We start from the raw sequence: 15,561 nt of genomic DNA, 5'->3' as shown, positions 1-15,561 counted from the left end.
TACTGAGGTAAAATTGACAAAATGGTAACATATGTAAAGTGTACAAAGTGATGATTTGATACACATACACATTATGAAATGATTCTCACAATCAAGTTAATTAGCATATCCATCACCTTACATAATTACCTGTTTTGTTCTGTTTTGTTTTGGTTTTCGTATCTTTGTTTTTTGTTTTTGTGAGAATGCTTAAGATCTCTTCTCTTAGCAAATTGCAGGTATATGATACAGTATTATTAACTATAATTACCACGCTGTACATTAGATCCTCAGAAGTTATTCATCTTCTAACTGAAACTTTGTACCCTTTTACCAACCTCTCTCTGTTTCCCTACCCCCCACCCCTGCCAGCCCCTGCGAACCACCAATCTACTCTCTGTATCTGTGAGTTTGACTTTTTTTTTTCTTTTTTGAGATTTACATATAAGTGATACCATGCAGTATTGGTCTTTCTCTGTCTGGCTTATTTCACGTAACATAATGCCCTTTGGTTTCATCCATGTTGTTGCAAATGGCAGAATTTCCTTATTTTTCATGGCTGGATATTATTCCATTGTATATTTTATACCACATTTTCTTTATCCATTTATCTGTTAACAGATGCTTAGTTTGTCTCCATAGCTCGGCTGCTGTGAATAAGGCTATAAGAAACATGGGGGTGCAGATATCTCTTTAAGAGAGTGATTTCATTTCTTTTGGATATATACACAGAAGTGAGATTGCTAGATCAATCACATGATAGTTCTATTTGTAATTTTTTGAGGAGCCTCCGTACCGTTTGCCATAAAGGCTGTGCCAGTGTACCTTTCCACCAACACTGCACAAGGGCTCCCTTTTCTCCACAGGAGAAACCCCTTTAAAAACCTTTTCCAAAAGCCCCACCCAATGACTTCCCCTTATATTTTATTAGCCATCCCAATCTGCAAGGAAGTCTGAGAACTGTCAGTCTGTTTGTCTGTTTGCTTAAGTGGCATATTTCCACTCTAAATAAATTATGATTCTGATAGAGGAAGCACAGAATATTTGGTATTAAATCTCTGTCCTTTATGCAAAGGCACAGACCAGCTCGGGCATCTGTCCCAGGTCCAATGACTTGGGTGGAGGGTGGCAGAGAACAGCGGGTCCCTTGAGTTCTGGGCTGTTTGGATAGAAGAAAGGAACACCTGTTCTTAGGTCTCTTGCATTCCAGATAGAATTTGTGTCAGAAGGGCTTACGGAGGGTAGGGAAGAGGATATAGATGGAGGTCATTCTTGGGGTCATTTCAGGGTGGTCCCCCCTCAGCCTTGGATTTCTGTAACATCTTCATATGAGTGCTTTGATCCCTGGAAAAGTTTTCATTCTTCCCTTTTTTAACAAATATGGACAATAGTATGGTTCATAAGGCCACAGGGAAAAATAACAGAGGAAATTAATACAAATCCCTTAGCAAAATACCTGGCACGTTGTAAGTACTCAAATATAGTAGCTGTTAATTATTATTATTATTATTATTATTATTATTGGTGAGCCACAGTCTAGTGCATGTCTATACATGTGCACAGGTGTTACAGAGACACGTATGTGTGTATGTGCATGTGTGCATGATTGCCCATGAAGGAGATGGCAGGAAAGACAGAATGAGAGACTGACGGGCTGTGGGGCTGTGCGTGCCTGTAGCTTTGATTCCTTGCATACACGCACTGCTCTGTCCCCCAGCAGGGTGGAGCAGGGCACAGCCGGGTAGGGATAGGTTGGCCTCTCACAGCATTGAGTTTCCATGGGAGATGCTTTAACACTAAAAATTCCGCAGTCCAATTTTGAGGGTAACAGGCAGAAAGAAGCTGGGTTGCCAAGCAACCAGCCATTAACAGGAAATTAGCCGCTCATCTCGGAATGTCCTGTCCCACTTCCATTCCATCTCTCCCTGTTCTGCCAAACAGAAATTCACATACAGGCACATATACAGACATACAGACACACGGACACACACACAGAGCAATATAACTGAGTGCCACCAGAAACCTGTAGAGAGAGTATGCACGTTGCTGGGCTCACACCAGCTCGAGCAGGCAGGCCAGAGAATCCTCCAGCCCTGCTGTTCTCTGCCCTCCTCCAGAGGCTTCCTCCCCCTGCCCATCGTCTCCACTCATAGATCAGTCCTGTTTATCTGCTGGGCCCCGACGTCCATGTTTGTGTATGTGCCTTCTGTCTCCTGGTCGGGCTGGGAGATTCATGAGGCTGGGAACTCCCCACGGGCAGTGGTAGCCAGCATCTCAAATCTAACCCTAACCTGATCTCTCTAATCTTATTCAAACTTTATCCTGAAGCCCAACCTCAGACCTGATTTTCGGCCCAGTTTTCTTGCTGCAGTGCTGAGCTGGGCTGCACCTGTTGCCGGACGGGAGGGGCCATCTCAACACCTACTCGGGGTGTGTGAGTCTTGGATGACCCCCGCTGGGGAAGGAGAGGGGAGCAGAACAGTCTTGTTCCTCTCCCAGCGATGGCAAGTACAGAAGAGTGGCTGGGGTCTTAGGCCAGGGGCTGCTTCTGTCTCAACCCCGACCCAACAGAAAAGGATGAGGCAGGGGCCCTCTTAGGTCACCTTAGAGGCCCTCTTAAGGTAGCTCCCTCCTCTGAAACATGCCTTTCCCTGGATCCATCCTGCCCTGGTTGCATTTATTGGGAGATGCTTGGGGTCCTCACAGATAAAAAGATATCTGGAGAGAAAGCCCAATACACAGGGTCATTGTCCCCAGTCAGAGCAATATTTCTAGAAAGTTGACCTTGAATCCTGAGGATGGTTCTCAAACTGTCCCTCCCCTCCACAGTCCACTGACATGGACAACTGATATTCAATTAGTAATGTCAGTTGAACCAAACACTGATAGGCTCTACTGTGATTCCCCACCCCCACCCCCCAGAAGGAGGTCATGGCTCTGGGAAAGAAGCGGACATGTAACTAGTCAACTCCAGTGGTTACGTGCCCAAATAGAGTCATATGAAATGCTACGGAGACCCGACAAAGGAGTGATTCAATCTGTAGATGTTGGGTGGGAATGAAGAGAGGAATCAAGGAACAGGTGACATTTCAGCTGGGCTTTGGAGTATGAATAGAAGTTTTCCAGAGAGAAATGTTTGGGAGAGGGTGGGCGAGAAGGAGCTCCAAGTGGGGGTAACAGCCTGGACACAGGGCCTGAGTATTTGTAAAAATAATCACCTTTCAGAATTCAAGGAAGTGTCTTGCTGTGTCTTGTAAGTTAATATTTACAGAACACTGGGATGACAAAGAGGTGGTTCGGGCCCCAGCTCTGCCCCTGACTGGCTGTGCACCCTCAGACAAGTGATATCACCAGTTGGGGCTTCAGTTTTCTCATCTGTAAAATAAGGGGTTTGGGTGATCTCTGAGGTTCTTTCTAACTCTGATGACCCACGCTTTTGTGTGTATAGTGTTCCTCCGGTCAAAGGAGAGAAGGAGGCTCAGGTGGGCACGTGCAGGGGCTGGTGGGGAGCTGGGCCTGCAGTCTAGGAGGCCTTCCTCCTCCCCTCCCCGCCCCTCTGGGACTGACTCCAATACTTCCCAGAGGTCACCACGCAGCTCAGACCACGCTGAGAGTTGCAGTGACCTTTGCAGAAAATTGCTCAATTCAGAAGATTTAACTGTATTTAAAAATAAAGTATTTAAAAAAGTAAAGTAAAATAAACTGTATTATTAAAAATAAAAATGTGGGAGGCTTTTGAGGAGGGACTGGCAGGTGTCCTGTTGTAGGACTGGCTGAGAAGTGTCTTGGAGACAAACAGGTAGTTCTGAGGCCACCCCTGCCTGAGGAACACTGAGCTGGGAGAGCAGACTTAAGACTGAGCAGTAACGTTTTATTTCTCTGAAGTGCTGGCCTGTACGTAGCATTATTGGCACTCAGGAGAGGAAGGCGATGAGCTGGGTGGAGGAAGGGCTTGTCTGAATCTCCAGGGTCTCCAGCCTCTCGTATATCAGCCCAGCTTACGTATCAGCAGAGCAGAGTGCTGCCTCGGTGCCTTTCCTGTCCCAGCAGTGTGTTCCTTCTCTGGATTACAGGGATGTCCCAGAAAGATGAGAAAGGTCATATCATTCACATAGGAGGGGGTCAGCCTGACAGACTCTTGGGAGGCCACTATAAAGGAAAGGGGTGCCTGAAAGAGAGATGAGAGACCCCCAAGATGGGCTGATGCCATAAGACCTCTGGGCAGCCCTCCCACCGCCAGGCAGCCAGCCTCATGGAACCCGCTGACCTTGTCTCAGCTTCCCAAGATCACAACTTTCAACGCCCTTCAAGGCCTCAGGGACGGGGACACTCCTGCAGTGACAGGAGCAGGGAGAGGAGCCCCTGACCTGCTGCCCTGTCCCCCAGGGTGGTCACTGCTTCCAGGGCCCGAGGCTTTGAATCTTCAAAGCCTTTCCTTTAATGGGAAAGAAATGCAATTTATTTGTCAAATCAAAGGCTCTTTAGCTGTGCAGAGGATGCTCAGCCCAACACCCTTGCCTGGGGCAGAGCAGGGGCCTGATGACTTGCCATGGGTGTGCTTGTGCATATTTAATTTAATTTGTACTTATGGAGCGCTGGGCTGGCTGCCTATGCAGGAGCCTGTGTGCTCGAGTGCTCTCTTTTGCGGGCATTTCTGTCTGTAGGGAGACAGGCACGCGTGTGTATGTGTTTGGCATATGCCCACATGCTGATGGACTCCAGCCTGTGTTCACACCTCGTGTGCAGGCCTGGCTGGATGCTTCTGGGTAGTATGCGCCTGTGTGAAGATGCAAAGGGGATGCACGGGTGGGATGAGATCCATCGAAAGTCTGTGCGTGGGAGCATGTCTGGCAAAGTGCCCAGACCACACCAGGATCTCAGAGAAGCTGTTGAAGGCTGGGGCCGCAGGACACAGAGGGCAAGAAAGGCCCAGGTCTATGGCCATCCAGCTTCACCAGTCTTGGGGGATTTCAAGAGACCGGGGTGTCTCTCTGCCCTCGAGCTGGCAAAGGGTTTCCCATTGCAGCCCCTTATCCCCTGACCATGAACCATGCAAGCAATTCCAGCCTCCTTTCTGCACTTGAGCAGTGGCTGGTAGCTGGCTGGGGAGGAAGGAAGAGGGTATGGATATGGGGGCTTCCTGGGCACCTGGGCAGAGGAGAGGCTGAAATGGGGGCCTTTCCCAAGACGGGAGCAGACAGCAGTGGTTGGAGCCCCTGAATTATCTTCCCACCTGACTTGGAGACCTGATCTGAAGATAGATCTTAGCCGGAGGGTCTGGGGGTGTGGAGCACAGAGATGAGGTGGACTGAAGGGCCGGATGTAAAGGGAGGAGTCTCATCACCCAGAAGGGAGTTGCGTTCTCAGTTTTTCTACTCGGACCCGACTGGTGACCCAGCACTTGTTTAAAGGTTAACGGAAGGTGATGATAAATTTGAAAGGATGCATGGGGTGAAGTTGGGGAGGGGCTGCTCCATCTCCAGACAGAAGAGGTAGAAGGGGATTAATCCCTGTAAAGGGTGGGGTGGAGTCGGGGGAAGCCGAGGGGTCTCCCAGCTCTTCGGCCTCTCTTCTCCCTCCCTCCTGAGCATCCCCTTCCTTGGGCCCTTCCTCTTCCTGGTTTCTCCTTCCAGACTCTCCTCAGCCCAGCTGGCCAGCCCCTCTTCCGGCTCTGTGGTCCTTGAGGGATGCTGACCACCCTGAGGGACACTGTCTTGCTTTTCTCTCTGTGATCCACCAAAAGGTTCTGCTGCTTCCCTTCCTCGGGAAGGGCAGGGAGGTGCTACATGCTGCATGCAGGTTCCCTCCATGCCTCCCAGCTTCCCCTTTCAGGGAACCAGCAAGCTTTCAGGATTGCTGAAGAGCAGCTTGTCATTAACATTCTGGGCTGGCCTGTGGGCAGGTACCACAGGACTCGGGGAACTGGGGGATCACCTAGACGGCTTTTCCTTCCTTTCTCCCCAGTTTGTGTGGGTTCGCATGTGTCCATCTTTTCTACATCTGTCTGTTTCCCTGTTATTTATCTCCCTTCTCTACTCCCATTTCTTGGCCCCGGACTCTTGTCTCCTTCCTGCTCTTCTGGACTCCAGCTGCCTCTCAGGCTTTCACTGTCATGTGTTTTTTCACTTCCTGTTTCTCCTCCTGGTATCTGCCTGCCTCTCTCTCCGAGTGTTCTGATCTTGGCTTCAGTTCCTCTCCCTTTAGCTCTCTCCCTCTGTAGGCCTGTCTCTATCGCGCTCTCTCCCCACACCTCACACCCTCCCTTTCTGACTGTAAATGTTCAAATAAATGAAAAAGCCCAAGCCCCATGTGCCTGGCAGTAGAAAGTAACTTTGCAACCCCAGGAGTGTGGCAGAGACTGTACAACAAAAGATTTTCAATTACTGCCTCTCAGTGCTGGGTTTACTGAGCTAAAAAAGGAGGAATTCCAGGCAGGAGAGGAAGAGGGGCCTTTGTGAAGCTGGGGGGCTGAAGGGAAGGAGGCAGCAGTGGGTGTGGAAGGGCTCTGACCATTTTATCAGCCCCGAGACACTCCACGGGTTATTTCGCCTCTCTCCTTGTCTGAGTCCAGGTTCCAAACCTTTCCATTTGGGTCTCCCATGCATGTTGATCCTTACGCCCACTGGGCCCGCCCCACACACACCTAGACCATCACGATCCCCACTGATCCCCCGGTCACAGCTCGGTCGGTCGTGGACAGGTGTCAGGGAGACCTCCTCACAGGCTCCAAATTCCCTTCTGATCTCAATGGGAACCTGGCGCCCAGGAACCAACCTTCCCGAAAGTACAACGTCACCTTTCGTGTTTGCAGGGACCACCTCTGTGAGGTGTGGGAAAAGCTGGTATGGATCTTAGGATTGGAAGTGCAGAGTCCAAATCCAGTGCCCCCCACCTAGAGACTTTGGGCAAGTTATTTAATCTCTGAGAACCTCAGTATCTTCACGTGTTAGACGTGGGCTTAATCGTATCTATCTTGCAGATAATAATAAGGACAACAATATCTATCTAATGGGTAACACGTATCTCAAGGATCCACTTATTAGGAACAAGTGTGGTTGGAGATCTGCCAGGACATGAACTCAGTGGGCGAATGTTTGAAAAAAGTAACATAATTTGGGGCTTCCCTGGTGGCGCAGTGGTTGAGGGTCCGCCTGCCGATGCAGGGGACACGGGTTTGTGCCCCGGTCTGGGAGGATCCCATGTTTCGCGGAGCGGCTGGGCCCGTGAGCCATGGCCGCTGAGCCTGCGCGTCCGGAGCCTGTGCTCCGCAGCGGGAGAGGCCACAGTGATGAGAGCCCGCGTACTGCAAAAAAAATAAATAAATAAAATTTAAAAAGTAACATAATTTGGATGTACGCCCATTTCACAGTCTCACCCTTGAGTTCACCCAGGAGGTCCAGGTGGATTTCAGCCGGTCCTGTTGGTCGAGTTATATCCATTTCTGAATGAAATGAAGAATTTGTGCAGCATGCAGAGCAGGTGCTATCAGTGCCCTCCACGTCCCATCAGCCCTTAACATTTTCCTGCACTGGCCCAGATGCCAAGTGTCAACACCTTGGCCTGGGCCTGAGGGTCTCTCTGGAGTCTGCTGGGTCAGGACAGAGGTGCTGGGAATTAAGGCCCCTGGGAGCAGCCCTCCATGGCCGCCCAAAGCTGGTGGATAAACAGCCCAGCTCCCTTGCCCTCTGGGTGCAAACTCTGAAGGTCAGTGCCACCTTATGACCCGAGGTCCCCGCAGGACTGAGCTCCAACTTCTTCAGTGTTAACCAACTTGACGACACATCCCACATTGGTTCTTGCCTTCTGTGTCCCTACTGGCACTTCCTTCACCTCCCAACTAAACTACATGTGCCCACGTCCTTGCCTCGGGTGTCTGCTTCTGCAGGAAACCAAACCAAGATGGCATGGCATCACGCTAAGCCTTTGGGTCTTAGGGTCAGAGCCTTGGGCTCTCAGTTCAACATAGGTTTAACTTAACTGAGGGTTCTTGCCTCTTTACCAGTTTTGATCCTAATTTTCCCACCCTCGAAATGGGGCTACTAAAGATTCCTTTCCTACCCATCCTAGAGGCTCATGTGCGGATCAAATGAGAGGATGCAAGTGAAGGAAAATGGTAAACCACAAAGCGATGTAAAGCGTTACCCTCAACAGGAGGACTTCTTTTTGTCCGTGTAGTCTCAGCATCAAGGGCTATTTGGGGGTGGGCGTCTCCAGGCCATCCTCTCTGGCACAGAGTCTGCTGAGCCCGTCCGCCGGCCTCTTTCATCCTGGGAGGGTTTTCTGCGCTGTGATCCCTCATACTCTCACCCTGCGTCCCTGACTTTGAAGTATTTAAAGGCGCTCTTGTTACTGGCTTTGGAATTCCTCACGAGGGGCTTCTCACATTGTTTTCCTGGACATTTGGCTTCAAGTTTGCATCTGACCTTTTCCTGTGATTAATAATTAATAATAAAATGTAAATATATGAATGGATTATATACATGTAACTGATGTTTTCCTCTTGGCATGACCTCTTTTTCTTGCTAGTTAGCCATGCAGGGGTTTTTTTTTTTTTTCTGCTTTCTAGAAACTAGTCTTTTTGATCCTTAGCACGCATTTTTGCAAGCTTTCAGGGAGGCTTCTCTTTATTTATTTATTTTTTTAATAGTGTATAGGTTTCTTATGTTTAAAAATTTTTTTTTAAACTTTCCTTTAACCATTTCTTTCGATTTTTCGCCTTTAACACACGGTCTCATTTCTTGTTTTTCTATGAGAAATGACTGGCGGCATGATGGGTATTTTGGGCTTTCCCACCAGGGGGCTGAACCTCAAGGTGCTGGGGTCTGAAGGAACCAGAGCTTCACCCACAAGTGTTTTGTTCCTATCTTCCCTCCAGAAGAACCCTGCCCCCTTCCCGCCACTGAATGCAGCAAGCCCTGTGCATGTGGGTGATGGGCACCCCTAATCTCCATCACCACTGGGGACTGGCTTTGCGATGCCACTTTATCACTCACACCAGCTGCCTGCACTTGCACACCTCGCCCTTAATTAATTACACCCTGTGCGCAAGGAGCCACCTCCCTCCCAGTGACAGCCTTCAAGCCTGCATCATTTTTTTTCTTTCCTGCCAACTGTGGCTCCTCAGCATGTTGGTCTGTGCTCCTGGTCCAAAGCCATCCCATGGGGCTTGGGCTCTGCAATGAAATCAAGGAAGCAGGTTGTAGGGGCTCATCACATGGGGCAGGAAGCAGAGGCTCGGGAGGTGGGGTTGGTCTCAGGAGGCCCCAGAAGCCGGTGATCCAAAATAGTCAGAGGGTATTTCAGGGCATGGGAGCACGAGATGATGTACAAGTCTGGGCTGGGGGGGAGCAGTGGTTGCCAGAGATCGGAGATGGGCTTTCGGTAGGGTTGTGGTGACCTATGGAGAATTTGTACGTGTGGTGCCAGGGTCTGCTATTGTGTCATAGACAGTGAGAGGCTCTGCAAACAGAGGCACAGACAGCAATGGGGTCTGCAAACCACAACGCAGACAGTGACAGCACAGTGGTAAGGCTCAACGGAGAGCAGCACAGAGCGATTGGCTCCGCATCTGTGGCACCCACAGTGCAGACACCGTAACTCCAATCGGACTCTGCAAACAGGGCAAGGAGGGGCACTGCCGACAATGCCTGTGATGGTGACAGACTCTGGATATCCAGAGACAGTGGCATCAACACTGAGGGGCCCAGCAAACAGAGGAGCTGGAGGAATACGCTAAGTCAACACCATGACACCAACAGAGACTGTGACAAGTACTGCAAACAACAACAGGAACAGTACCCACCTCTCCCAATAACGCTGAGCTCTGCAAAGAAAACCAAACTCCGCGAATAACAGACAGTGCCACGCTCTGCGAATGGTGACACAGGGGGTGACAAGCTGTGCAAACAGCTCCAGGCTCTGCAACTAATGACGCACGGTGCCAAGCTCTGCAAACAGCCAGTGTAGCAGCAATCAGGGTGTGGCCAGCAGGTTGGAGGTCATGGCCGGTTATTTCAGACACAGGCCCTGAGAGCACCCATTCTCCTCTCACCTTCTCCGGCACTCCCTGCCTTGCCCTCACTCTCTCCACTTTAATTTGAACACCCTTCCTTGGCTCTCACTTCCTCTGCTCTGTCAGTTCCCTTTCTTTTGGAGCTGAGCCTCTCAAATGAAGAACCACGGCCCAATGCTTTCTGGAACCTGTTCCTCTCAATGGTGACCTCCTCATAGAAAGTGGCTCCCTCAACTCAGGTGCATCACCTTATGCTCTGGCTCCCCGTGTTTCTGTGGCTGAGCTGCCCGCTGCTCCTCAGACTGTCACTCCCTGCGCATGGAACATGCCTCGGAAGAGAGGGACGGGGAGGGAACAATGACCCACAGATCGTATCAGCCCCATATGCATCTTCTCTGCTTCACACTTCACTGTAACCCTGTGAGGAGGGGGATACGAGGAAACAGAAGGACGTGGGGGGATTCACTTGCCAGGGTCATGCAGCTCCCACACTATAGCCCAGAGCTGGAATCTGCATACGTCCGACTTTAAAGCTGATGGGTCACTATTATTGACAACGTAGCATAGCGGTCAGATGTGCAGAGTCCAGGCAAGAACTTTGGGAATCCTGGCTCTGTGCCCCGTGGGAAATTATTTAACCTCTCTGTTCCTCGGTTTCCTCATCTGCAAAGTGGGGATAATAATCCCACTCACCTCTGAGTGTTTTGGTGAGAGAGGATTACGTGAATTAACATATGTTAAAAGCCCAGAAGAGTCTTTCTGTAAGCCACACCCGGCCCCTCAGTCCTGCTCTGGTCTCATCTCCTCATCCTCCCCCTCGTCCCGCCCCACTCCATACTGCCTCCTGGATCTTTCTCAAATATGCCAGCACACCTCCCTCTCTTAGGGGCCCTGGTATGCACCTCAGGACTCCCTGGAGTGGAACAGACATGAGGGCTGAAAGATGCAAAAACAAAGCTGCCCAGGAGAAAGTTACACCCCACCCCCACCCCCGTGAGCACCAGTGGACAGTGGTCACACTTTCCCCCAGCCCAGCCTGTCCCCTTTCAGCTCGCCTGCCTGCCTGAGACGCAGTTCTCCCTTCCTGTCAGCGCCGGAGAAGGCTTGCCCTGGAGGAGAGAAGCGGGCAGGCATGTGGAGAGGGGAGATGAAACCAGCACGCGCGGTGCCTTCGGGCCAGCGCTGAGCACAGACATCACTTCTGAGGCAGCAAACTCACTGCTTCCCTTTCCGGAGGCTTCCTCCAGTGCAGGGACTGCAGGCTGGGTTGGCCAACAGCCTCTGCTGACACTCTCTGAATCCCAGTGCTCCGGACACACACGAACAAAGCCTCAAAGCCCTGGGTTCAATGTTCGGGCAACGGAGAGCGAGGATGTGGCCGCCCCTTTGGGATGCAGGGAGCAGGTAACTGCTTTTGGACCCTTTTTCATCATTGAAAAAGACTGGGTTCTCCTCCAGGCCTGGAGTTGAGATCCTGGGTCCCTAGAGAGTAATCTGAGCACCAAACCCTGTGTGAGAAAATGCTGGGCAGCCAGGAAAATCGCAGCACAGTCCTCACCCAGCCCTGCTGCCTTCCGGGCTTCGTGGTCCCTCAGCTGGGGCTGAGCAGACCCAGCTTTTCCTCCTGTGTCTCCGGCAGCCGCCGCCCAGCCCGCACACCCTGCCCTCCCCCTGCAGGCGTGGAAAGCGGCTCATCCACCTGCTCAGGCTTCCCAGAGCTCGTTGGAGGGAATTGAAGCCTTCCTACAGAAACTAATGGGGACAGATTTCAGACTCTGAAAGAGTATTTTAAGCAAATGAATAACCAGAGACTGAGATGTGGGAGCAAGCACGGAGAAGTGAGGGAAGAACAGCAAAGCTTCCGTCGGACCACATGGGGATCGGAAAGATGAGGGGCCGAGGCAGACCGGCCTCCAGGACGAGCCCACCTGGGGCCACAGATCACATGATGCTGGTTAAGGGCATTATGACATCATCTGGGAGGAGGCCGATTCATTAATTCACTCACTCCCCACTCATTCATTCATTCGTTTGTTCATTCATTCAACAAATAGCTCTTGAGGTGCCCGTAGCCCTGGGCGATGGGGACAAGACAGACGAGAAGCTCGGTCCAGGGGGACTGATATCAGAAGACGCCACATTTCCTTCCAATTCTGTGTGGTTTCTAAATATCCATCCCAAACTGCACACTGTCAGAGCTGCCGTTTAGGGAGTGGGCATCAGCACAGCATATGGGACACTGTGTAAGTGACCAGCGCTGTTAACAAACCCTGCCTGCAGTTCACCTCACAGAGCCTTTGGTCAACTTTGTAAAGTCATGAGTTAGAGGGTCCTGTAGGTATTGTCATACACACATCGCTGGAAAGGGTAGACACGGTCTGACCATCAGACAGTTATGGTCAGGGCTCTGGTAGCAAGAGCGGACAAAGTCCGGGAGAGAGCCTCAGCCTGCCCTCCCCAAACACCACACATTCACACAGACACATGCATTCACACACAGTCATACATGCATTCACATACAGACACACATTCACACACACATAAACACACATTCACACACATTCACACATTGACACACACGGATGCACATTCACACACATGCATATTCACGCACATTGACACACACATTGACACACATAGACAAACATTCACACATTCACCCACACAGGCACATATACATTTACACACACAGACACACATATTCTCTCTCTCTTTCTCGTTCTGGTTCTAGCTCTTCCTCTCCGCAGATGCTCTCGGAAACAGGCCCCTTTCTGTCAGGCAATGCTTCCCACAGGAGGCTTAGGGATGATGATATGGTTAGGGGGTGAGCTGTCTGGAGGCAGACATCCCTAAATCCTACATCTGGGCCTCCAGCTCTGTGTCCTCGGCTACTATTTCTGACCCTCAGTACCTGTTCTGACACATGAGGGTGACGTATCCACTTACTTCACGGCGTTCTCACAAGATTTAAGGGAGATAAATGAGATCATGCCTGTGAAGGAGACACAGGTCTTTCTTTGGGGCCAGCACCTCAGTCCCTTCCTATGAGAGGGGGTGTCTCAGTGGCGGCAGAGCCCATCTCCCTCTTCGGAAGGCTTGGCTCTGCCGTCAGACGCACCTGCCCCAGACTCCAGGGGACCCTGAAGTGTTATTATCTCTGGCTACTGCAACAGCTTTACAAGAAAGCAGTGGCTGTGCTGCTCCTTTGGTGGCCAGTGCCCAGCTGGCGTCAGTGGTGTAAGCTCCAAGTCTAGGGCCAGCCCACAGCGGTAGTGTCCAAATTTGGACCACTTTAGCAGCATTACCGTGGGTGTTATTCTTGAGTATATAGGCCCAGACCTTTTTTAAGCCTTTTAGAGTATCTGTGAGCAACCGAAGGTGTTTTTAGTAAATTCTTTTCCTGTTTAAATCAGCCAGAGTTCATTTCTGTTGCTTGCATCTCAGAGCCCAGTCTGACAGAGTGTGTGAAGTGTTTGGCTAGGTGCCCAGAACACATAGCAGCTGCTCAATAAACGTGAGCGATTTAAGATGACACGCACGCAAGCGGAAGGGGCAGGCGCCCAGGGAGGGGACTGGGGGTGCTATCACTTGCCCGGCTTCCAGACTGCGCAGGGTTGGGTTTGTTTGTACAACTCTGAGCCAAGGGCTGGGGGAGTGGGAAGAGAAGCAGGAGAGACACGGGATGGTGTCCTGATAAGTGACCCTAAACGGGAGCCACACAGTTTCCTACAGGATCTCAGTCACTGGTGATTCCCTTTATTCTACAGGTAAAGAAGCCTATATCTATTGCTGGTATTTGTCATCTCAATCTCTGCTCAAACAAACCCCAGATCACTGGGCTTCAGGAAAAATGCAGGGGTACGAGGAGGCCCACGAAGGCAGAGGACTCATCTAAAAACCATCTCCTAGAGCCTGTGGGATCAGACTTCTTCCTCTTCCTTTCTCCCCATGAGAGATACACATGCTCCCTCTCCTCCTGGGTGCGTGGGCCCTTTCTCCAACCTCCCTCTCGCCCCATGAGAGATACACATCACCTTTACCAGGAGGCCACATAGAGTTGTTTGGTTTGGGGACTGCATAGAGGCACCAACTGAAGGTATAAGTGGGTCCCGGCTGGGCCCAGCAGGAGGAAGGAGCACCTTTTCTTTCCTTGCCGGGGACCGTCCGTGGCCAAGGATCGTGTCCCTGTCCTGAGCACTATTCTCTACCCCAGGCCCCTCCCCAGTGCACTCTGCAGGACCACGGACTGTAGGCAGTGGACAATTCCATACAACAGAAACTCAATTCGTCAGCAAGTTGCAAGAAAGAAGGACGTGAAGACTTAGAGATTTTAAAAGACGGTCTAGCTTTTGTTGTTTGCGTCCCCGTGGTACCCTTGAAAATATCCCTCTGTCCTCTGTAATTCCTGCAAATTAAGAAGCTGGACTCACAGACTTGAGCAGATGCAGGCTTTACTCTCTCACTGTGTCTTTGTCTCTCTCTCTCCAGGTCAGCCTCACAGTGAGAGCTGAGAGTGATTTCCTCACTAGCTGCCATAACATATAAACACATCTCAGGGAGGAAACATCAACCTTTTTCTCCTAAGAGGGTGCAGCCCAGCTTCATATGAGCCAAGAATACGTGACTGGGTCACGAGCCTGGCCACGTGACTTGGACTCAGCTGCGTGTCACCCCAGTGACCCCGGTTCTGGTGCTGAGGGGCATTTGAGACCTTCACTGGCCTGACGGACATCACACAGCTCGCCTGTGTCCATGGGTGGGTCTCGCAGCTCCTGGCAAGGCAGCTGCCACAATTTCAGGTCCTGATGATTTCCACACCTCCCTGCTGGGATATCAGTTTAGCCTCACCATCCTAGAAGCTTGTCTTCTCCCCCTCATCCCTCAAATGGGCTCCTTCCCCTAAAGACACGTCTTTCTCACAACCCCCCTCTCCACTACCAGCCCCGGGAGGGCGCGGGGACAGCATGGGTGGGAAAGTGCAGAAGACCTTCGTGGGGGGGAGAAAGTCTGGGCTCTCCAAGAAGGAAAAGTAGAGTCAAGGGGACAGGAGCCATGGCTCTCAGGCGTCCTCTGTTTAGAACTCAAGGGGGACCAAGCTGTTTATTAATCACAGGCCTGGGGGCTGGGGATGAGCTAGCCCCACCGATGAGCGAATATTTTTCTACTTGTCCTTGGACCTAAACCAAATCCAACATGGATTAGATGATGTTCTACTTCGAGGCGTGGAAAGAGCCTCCATGATGTGTGTGTGTATATATATATAATTTATGCATTTATTTTTTTAAATGTTTATTTATTTTGGCTGCTCTGGGTTTTAGTTGTGGCACGTGGGGTCTTTGCCGTGGCATGCAGGCTCTTAGTTGAGGCAAGCATGCAGGATCTAGTTCCCTGACCAGGGATCAAACCCGGGTCCCCAGCATTGGGAGCACAGAGTCTTCACCGCTGGACCACCGGGGAAGTCCTGAACGCCCATGATATATTTTTTTAACTGTTTATTTGTTTGAGTCAGGATGTGAATAAGGCCATACATATTGAATGGGTGACATATCTTTTTTTTTTTTTTTTTTTTT

This window comes from Lipotes vexillifer, unplaced genomic scaffold (assembly GCF_000442215.2).
Source record: "Lipotes vexillifer unplaced genomic scaffold, Lipotes_vexillifer_v1.1 scaffold4, whole genome shotgun sequence".
NCBI classification, from domain to species: domain Eukaryota; kingdom Metazoa; phylum Chordata; class Mammalia; order Artiodactyla; family Lipotidae; genus Lipotes; species Lipotes vexillifer.
Note: the sequence above shows the minus strand (reverse complement) of the source record.